The sequence below is a fragment of the Phocoena sinus genome, chromosome 1, assembly GCF_008692025.1.
Source record: "Phocoena sinus isolate mPhoSin1 chromosome 1, mPhoSin1.pri, whole genome shotgun sequence".
NCBI lineage: Eukaryota > Metazoa > Chordata > Mammalia > Artiodactyla > Phocoenidae > Phocoena > Phocoena sinus.
In genome coordinates, this window is record NC_045763.1 from 24,767,450 (window position 1) to 24,774,707 (window position 7,258).

General features: G+C 37.1%; 1 pseudogene; it reads left to right on the forward strand.

The window, feature by feature from the left end:
* Nucleotides 1-3,593: 3,593 nt before the first annotated feature.
* On the forward strand, nucleotides 3,594-4,314 carry LOC116764538 (annotated as a pseudogene).
* The last annotated feature ends 2,944 nt before the right edge of the window (nucleotides 4,315-7,258 follow it).

The following is a 7,258-nucleotide window of genomic DNA, read 5'->3' on the forward strand; positions in this document are numbered from 1 at the left end:
ACAAAAAGCTCATTTTACTGGCTATATGTAGAATTCTATTCTCAACCAACAGAAAATCATACTTTTTAAACATACATAGTAAATGTTTAAAAATAGAACATGCATAATACTATAAAGGAAGCCACAACAAATTCCAAAAAATCAATATCATATAGACCATGTTCTCCAACCATAAGATGTGAAAGTTAAAACTTTTTTATTGTTGAAAACTACAAATCCTATAAGTTGGACACTATAAGATTACATTTTTAAGCAACCACTGTGTTTTTTTAAAATATAAAGGAAATTACTTAGAAACAAATAATAAGGAAAACACTGTGTGTCAAAATTTGTGGGACAGAACAAAAACAGTATTGGAAGGAAGTATATATTGACAATTTTATTTATTTATTTTTAAAATTTATTTATTTTATTTATTTATTTTTGGCTGTGTTGGGTCTTCGTTGCTGCACACGGGCTTTCTCTAGTTGCGGCAAGCGGGGGCTACTCTACGTTGTGGTGCGTGGGCTTCTCATTGCAGTGGGTTCTCTTGTTGTGGAGCATGGGCTCTAAGCACACGGGCTTCAGTAATTATGGCACTCAGGCTCAATAGTTGTGGCTCACAGGTTCCAGAGCGCAGGCTCAGTAGTTGTGGCGCACAGGCTTAGTTGCTCTGTGGCATGTGGGATCTTCCCCAACCAGGGCTCGAACCCATGTCCCCTGCGTTGGCAGGCGGATTCTTTTTTTTTATGTATTGCATTTATTTTAATTTTTTTTTTAATTTATTTTATTTATTTATTTTTGGCTGTGTTGGGTCTTTGTTGCGGTGCATGGGCTTCTCACTGAGGTGGCTTCCCCTGCTGCAGAGCACAGGCTCTAGGCACACGGGCTTCAGTAGTTGTGGCACGTGGGCTCAGTAGTTGTGGCTCACGGGCTCTAGAGCGCTGGCTCAGCGGTTGTGGCGCACAGGTCTAGTTGCTCTGCGGCATGTGGGATCTTCCCTGACCAGGGCCTGAACCCGTGTCCCCTGCATTGGCATGCTGATTCTTAACCACTGTGCCAACAGGGGAGTCCCTATAACTTTTTCTTATGCTTATAGATAATTTTGTATCTAAAGATCTTATACCTTATTAGATTTACTCCTGTGTCATAGTTCTGTTGCTATTTTAATGTTTTCTTTTTATAATTACATCATATGAAGTTACTGGTGTATAGAAGAGCAATTGGCAATTTTGTATACAGACCTTATAATCAACTACCTTGCAATATTCTTCTATTACTCTAGTAAATTGTCTAGAGATTATTGTGTTTTTTAATGAAAATAATCATGTCATATGAGTATAGTGACAATTTTATCTCTTCCTTTACAATAGTTATGCCATGAATCTCTTACTATTTTCTTATTGCACTGGCTAGGGCCTCCATCACATTGTTGAGTAGAAATAGCAATAGTTGGCGTGTGTATCAGGTTTATAATTTTAAAGGGAATGCTTTTAAAGCTTCCATATTTATGAGGACATTTATTGTATGTTTTTTATAGGTGCTTTCTTCGGGTTACCATTCTATTTCTAATTTATGTTCAATTTTTTCAAATACTTTTCCTGCATTTATTGAAATGTTCATATGGGTTTCTTTTTCCTCCTTAATCTGTTATTATAGTAAATGACATCTATAGATACTCTAACATGTATATATATTATTCCTGTGATGACCCCAACCTGGTCATTGTATTTGTTTCTTTTATTCATTATCGGATATTATTCACTAATATTTTGTTTAGGATCTTTGCACCTATATTCACAAGTAAAATGTATTTGTAAGATCTTTTCCCTGTTTTAACTTTATCTGAATTTGGTGTCAGGTTATATTGGCCTCATCGAGTTGGCAGGAGGTGGGTATTCCCTCTTTTTCTGTGCTCTGGAAGAGGTTGTATAAGATGATCTGTGTATAAGAATAATCTGTGGCTTGAAAGTTGACAGAATTTGCCTGTAAAGCCATCAGGGCCTGGTGTTTTCTTTGTTGGAAGTTGTTTACTGCTCCAATGTTTAAAAACCTTTCATTATGAAATAATGATAGATTCACAGGAAGTTGCAAAAAAATATACCGGAAGATCCTCTTTACCCTTCACACCCAGTTTTCCCTAATGGTAACATCTTGCATAACTATAGTACAATATCAAAACCAGAAGATTGGCCTTGGAGCAACCCACATGGCTTATTCATATTTCACCAGTTTTATAGGCACTCATTTCTAGGTGTATGGGTGTACACTTTTATGCAATTTTATCACATGTGTGGACTGGTGTAACCACCACCACAATCAAGGTACAAAACTATTTCATCACCACAAAGATCCTCCTACTCCCCCTTTACAGCCATAACCACTCCTCCCCCCACCCCTTTTCTAACTGCTGGCTACCACTAATCTGTTCTTCACCTCTGTAATTTTGTTATTTCAAGAATGTTATATTGGGGCTTTCCTGGTGGTCCAGTGGTAAAGAATCCTCCTTACAATTCAGGGGACACAGTTTTGATCCCTGGTCAGGGAACTAAGATCCCTATACCACGGGGCAACTAAGCCCACCCACCGCAAGTACTGAGCTTGTGCACCTCAACTTGAGAGCCTGCATGCCACAACTACAGAGCCCACACACCCTGGAGCCTGCACACCACAACTAGAGAAGAGAAAACCCACGCGCCAGAACTAGAGAGAAGCCTGCGTGCCGCAACTAAGACCCCATGCAGCCAAAAATAAATAAATAGATTCAATGAAGAATTTAAAATATATATATATTGTATTAGTGGAGTCATACAGTATGTAACCATTCGAGGTTGGCTTTTTTCACTCCGCATAATTCCCTTCGGTTCTATCCATGTTGCATGTATCAATGTTCTTTTTCATTGCTGAATTAACTAATATTCAGTGGTATTGCTGAACCATTGAATTCAACCACTGAAGGACATTTTGCTTGTTTCCAGTTTTTGGCTATTACAAGCAAAACTGCTATAAACAATTGTGTACAGATGTTTTGTTTTGTGAACATAATTTTCATTTCTCTGGGATAAATTCTCAAGAGTATAATTTTAATCATTATAAGATTACTTGCCATTTGGGTTTTTCTTGAGTCAACTTTAATTGTTATATTTGCCAGGAAGTTGTTCCTTTCATATAAATTTGGAAATTTATTGGCATAAGTTTACAACAGTTTTCTCTTAATATCTTTTATTTATTTATTTATTTATTTTTTGCAGTACGCGGGCCTCTCACTGTTGTGGCCTCTCTCGTTGCGGAGCACAGGCTCCAGACGCGCAGGCCCAGCGGCCATGGCCCACGGGCCTAGCCACTCCGCGGCATGTGGGATCCTCCCGGACCGGGGCACGAACCCGTGTCCCCTGCATCGGCAGGCGGACTCTCAACCACTGCGCCACCAGGGAAGCCCCTCTTAATATCTTTTAAATCTAAGTTTTCTCTGTAGTTATAGCCCCTTTATTATTTACAATATTATTTATTTGTGCTTTTCTTTCTATTCTCATTAAATCTCACAAGAGATGTGTTTACTCTGTTAGCTTTTCAAAAAGAAAAACATTTTTTCTTCCTCTTTTCCATCTGGAACCATGGAGGGTGCAGAAAAGGAGAAAAAGCTTCCCGCTGTGTCAGAAGCCCTTAAGAGTGAAGGAATTTTACAGAGCTGCTGCTCAAGCATCTAAAAAAGAAGTTTGCCCCCAAAATGCTGTGAAATGCAAGGAGGAAGCTTACCTTACAAAAAAGCTAAGTACTATCACAAGGAATATAGGCAGACGTACAGACTGAGATTTGAATGGCTAGGATGACAGGAAAAGCTGGCAACTTCTATCTACCTGAGAAACCCAAACTGGCATTTGTCATCAGTATCAGTGGTATGAGCTCAAAGGTCTGCAAGGAGTTTCAGGTTCTTTGCCTTCGCCGGATCTTCAATAGCACCTTCTTTGAGCTCAAGTTAACACTGTGAGGATTGTGGAACCATGTATTGCCTGGGGGTACCAGAACTTGAAGTCAGTAAATGAATTGATCTACAAATGTGAGTTATGGCAAAATCAACAAGAAGTGAATTGCCCTGACATGTTAACACATTGATTGCTTGATGTCTTGGTATATTTGGAATCATCTGAATGGAGGATCTGATTCATGAGATTTATACTGTTGGAAAACACTTCAGAGAAGCAAACAACTTCCTCCAGCCCTTCAAATTATCTTCTCTGACAGGCAGAATGAAGAAAAAGACCACCCATTTTGGAATGTGGAGTTGCGGACAACAGAGAAGACCAGATGAACAGGCTTATTAGAAGGATGAACTAAGGTGTCTACCATGATTATTTTTAAAATCTAGTCAGTTAATAAAAAGCGACTGATTTCAAATTGAAAAGCAAACAATTTTTTTACTTTGGGTCTTTTTCATTGATTTCTACCATTAATTACGTTGGTTATTACATCCTTATGTTTATGTTTCTAGGTTTATTCTATCAATTTTTTCTTTTACATTTAGTTCATTAATTTTATCTTTTATTATTTTCTGATACAAACATTTAAAGCCATACATTTCCCTTGAGACTCTATTTTCTCTGCATCCTACAAATGTTAAATGTAATATCTTTATAATAACTTAGTTCTATGTATTTTTCTATTTCCAATGTGATTTCTTCTTTTTTTTTTTTGCGGTACGCAGGCTTCTCACTGTTGTGGCCTCTCCCGTTGCGGAGCACAGGCTCCAGACGCGCAGGCTCAGTGGCCATGGCTCACAGGCCCAGCCCCTCCACGGCATGTGGGATCTTCCCGGACCGGGGCACGAACCCGTGTCCCCTGCATCGGCAGGTGGACTCTCAACCACTGCGCCACCAGGGAAGCCCTGATTTCTTCTTTGACTCATGATTTATTTGTTTCTTTTTAAATTTCTAAATATATTTGTTTTAACTTCTATTTAACTTTAATTTAATTTAACTTTTATTATCTTCTAATAACTTCTAACGATAGTGTTGTGTTATTTTTTTAATGGTTTTTAATTGTGTATCACCCTTGCTGTAATTTTTTCAAAAAGAAGTTTCAACTAAACCAAATTAATAAGAACAGGTAGCATATTATCTTTCTTTTTTTTAATGAATTTATTTATTTATTTTTGGCTGCGGTGAGTCTTTGTTGCTGTGCATGGGCTTTCTCTAGTTGCAGCCAGTGGGGGCTACTCTTCCTTGCGGTGTGCGGGCTTCTCATTGCAGTGGCTTCTCTTGTTGCGGAGCACAGGCTCGAGGTGCGCGGGCTACAGTAGTTGTGGCTCCCGGGCTCTAGAGCGCAGGCTCAGTAGTTGTGGTGCACGGGCTTAGTTGCTCCATGGCATGTGGGATCCACCCGGACCAGGGCTCGAACCCATGTCCCCTGCATTGGCGGGCAGATTCTTAACCACTGCGCCACAAGGGAAGTCCCAGCATATTATTTCTTGATAACTTTTACCTCATTGCATCAAATTTGTGTCCTCTTGAAATGTTAATTCTCTTATTTTTGAAGTTATGTACTAAAGTTCTAAATATTATGACTGATTTATACTGTAAGATGTACAGTTTATAAAATGATACTTAGTATCCACCCAATATCCAGGATCTAAGATATTGTGTAAATTAAAATAAATGACCACAAAATATATTTATTGGGGAAATAATATTAATAAAACATCCCAGTTGTGTTAACTCTGCTTTTTGTTTTGTTTTGTTTTGAATTTTATTTTATTTATATTTTTATACAGCAGGTTCTTAGTTATCTATTTTATACATATTAGTGTACATATGCCAATCCCAATCTCCCAATTCATCACATCACCACCACCCACCCCCGTGTCATGTTTTTATGATACTTATTTAAATCTGTTGAGACTTGCTTTATGGCTAGCTAACAGCTCTATTGAGATAAAATTCACATACCATACTTGTCAGATAAATAAAAAATCAAAAGTTTGATAATACACTGTGTTGATTAAACTGCGAAAAAATCAGTGCTCTCACAAACCACTGATGGAGCTATAACTTGTCACAACCTCTAATGGAATATAATTGGACAACATCTATAAGAATAACAGATTCATAACATATTCTTGGAATTAGCAATTCCAATCTAACATTTTATTCTACAGAAATATTTGCACATACGTAAAATGATATAGGTACAGTTACTCACTGAAGCATTTTTTTGTATAGCAAAAAATTAGAAACAATCAAATAAAATATTATGTAGCTACCAAAAAAAATTCACATAACGTACAATTCACCCATTTAAAGTGTACAATTCAATGCTTTTAAGTGTATTCACTGATATCTGCAATCAACATCACAGTCAATTTTAGAGCATTTTCATTACCTCAAAAGGAATCTTGTACCATTAGCTATCATCCTCCTGACCCCCCATTTTCCTTATCCCCAGTCCTAAGCAACCACTAGTCTACTTTCTTCTCTATAGATTTCCATAGTCAGGACTTTTATATGATTGGAATCATATCATACATGGTCTTTTGTGACTGGCTTCTTTCATTTAGCAAAATATTTTTAAGGTTCATCCAAAATGTAGTATGTATAAGTACTTTATTCCTTTTATGGCAAAATAAAGTCCTTCCATTGTATGGATATACCATATTTTGTTTACCCATTTGTCTATTAATGGGTATTTGGGTTGTTTCCACCTTTTGGCTGTTTCTATGTGGACATACGTTTTCATTTCTCTTGTGTGTATACCTAGGAGTGAAATTGGTTCATTACATGGGAACTCTGTTTATGTTCCTTGTTTGAGAAACTGGCAGACTGTTTTCCAAAGTGTCTGAACCATTTTACATTCCCACCAGCATGTCTGAGAGTTCATATTTCTCCACATTCTCACCAACACTTGTGACATAATTTTTGTAAAAGTTCAAAGAACTTGAGAAAAATATATAAATTCTCTAATAGTTGAATGCATTATTCTACATATGTCCGTTAGGAAGAGTTGGTTAATCATATGGTTCAAATCTTCTTGAACTCTGCTGAGTTTTTTATTTTTGTCTTCTTGACCTATCATTAATTGGGAAAGATGTATTGAAATCCTCCCATATGATGGTGAATTTAGCAATTTCTCCATATAGCCTATTAATGCTGGCTGTGTGTATGTTTATGCCATCTTCTTAGGAGCATACACGTTTAAAATTTTTATATATTATTTGTGAACTGAATTATATAGTGGTCCTCTTTATCCCCAATGATGCTTTTTGTCTTAAAGTTTATTTTTCTTCTGA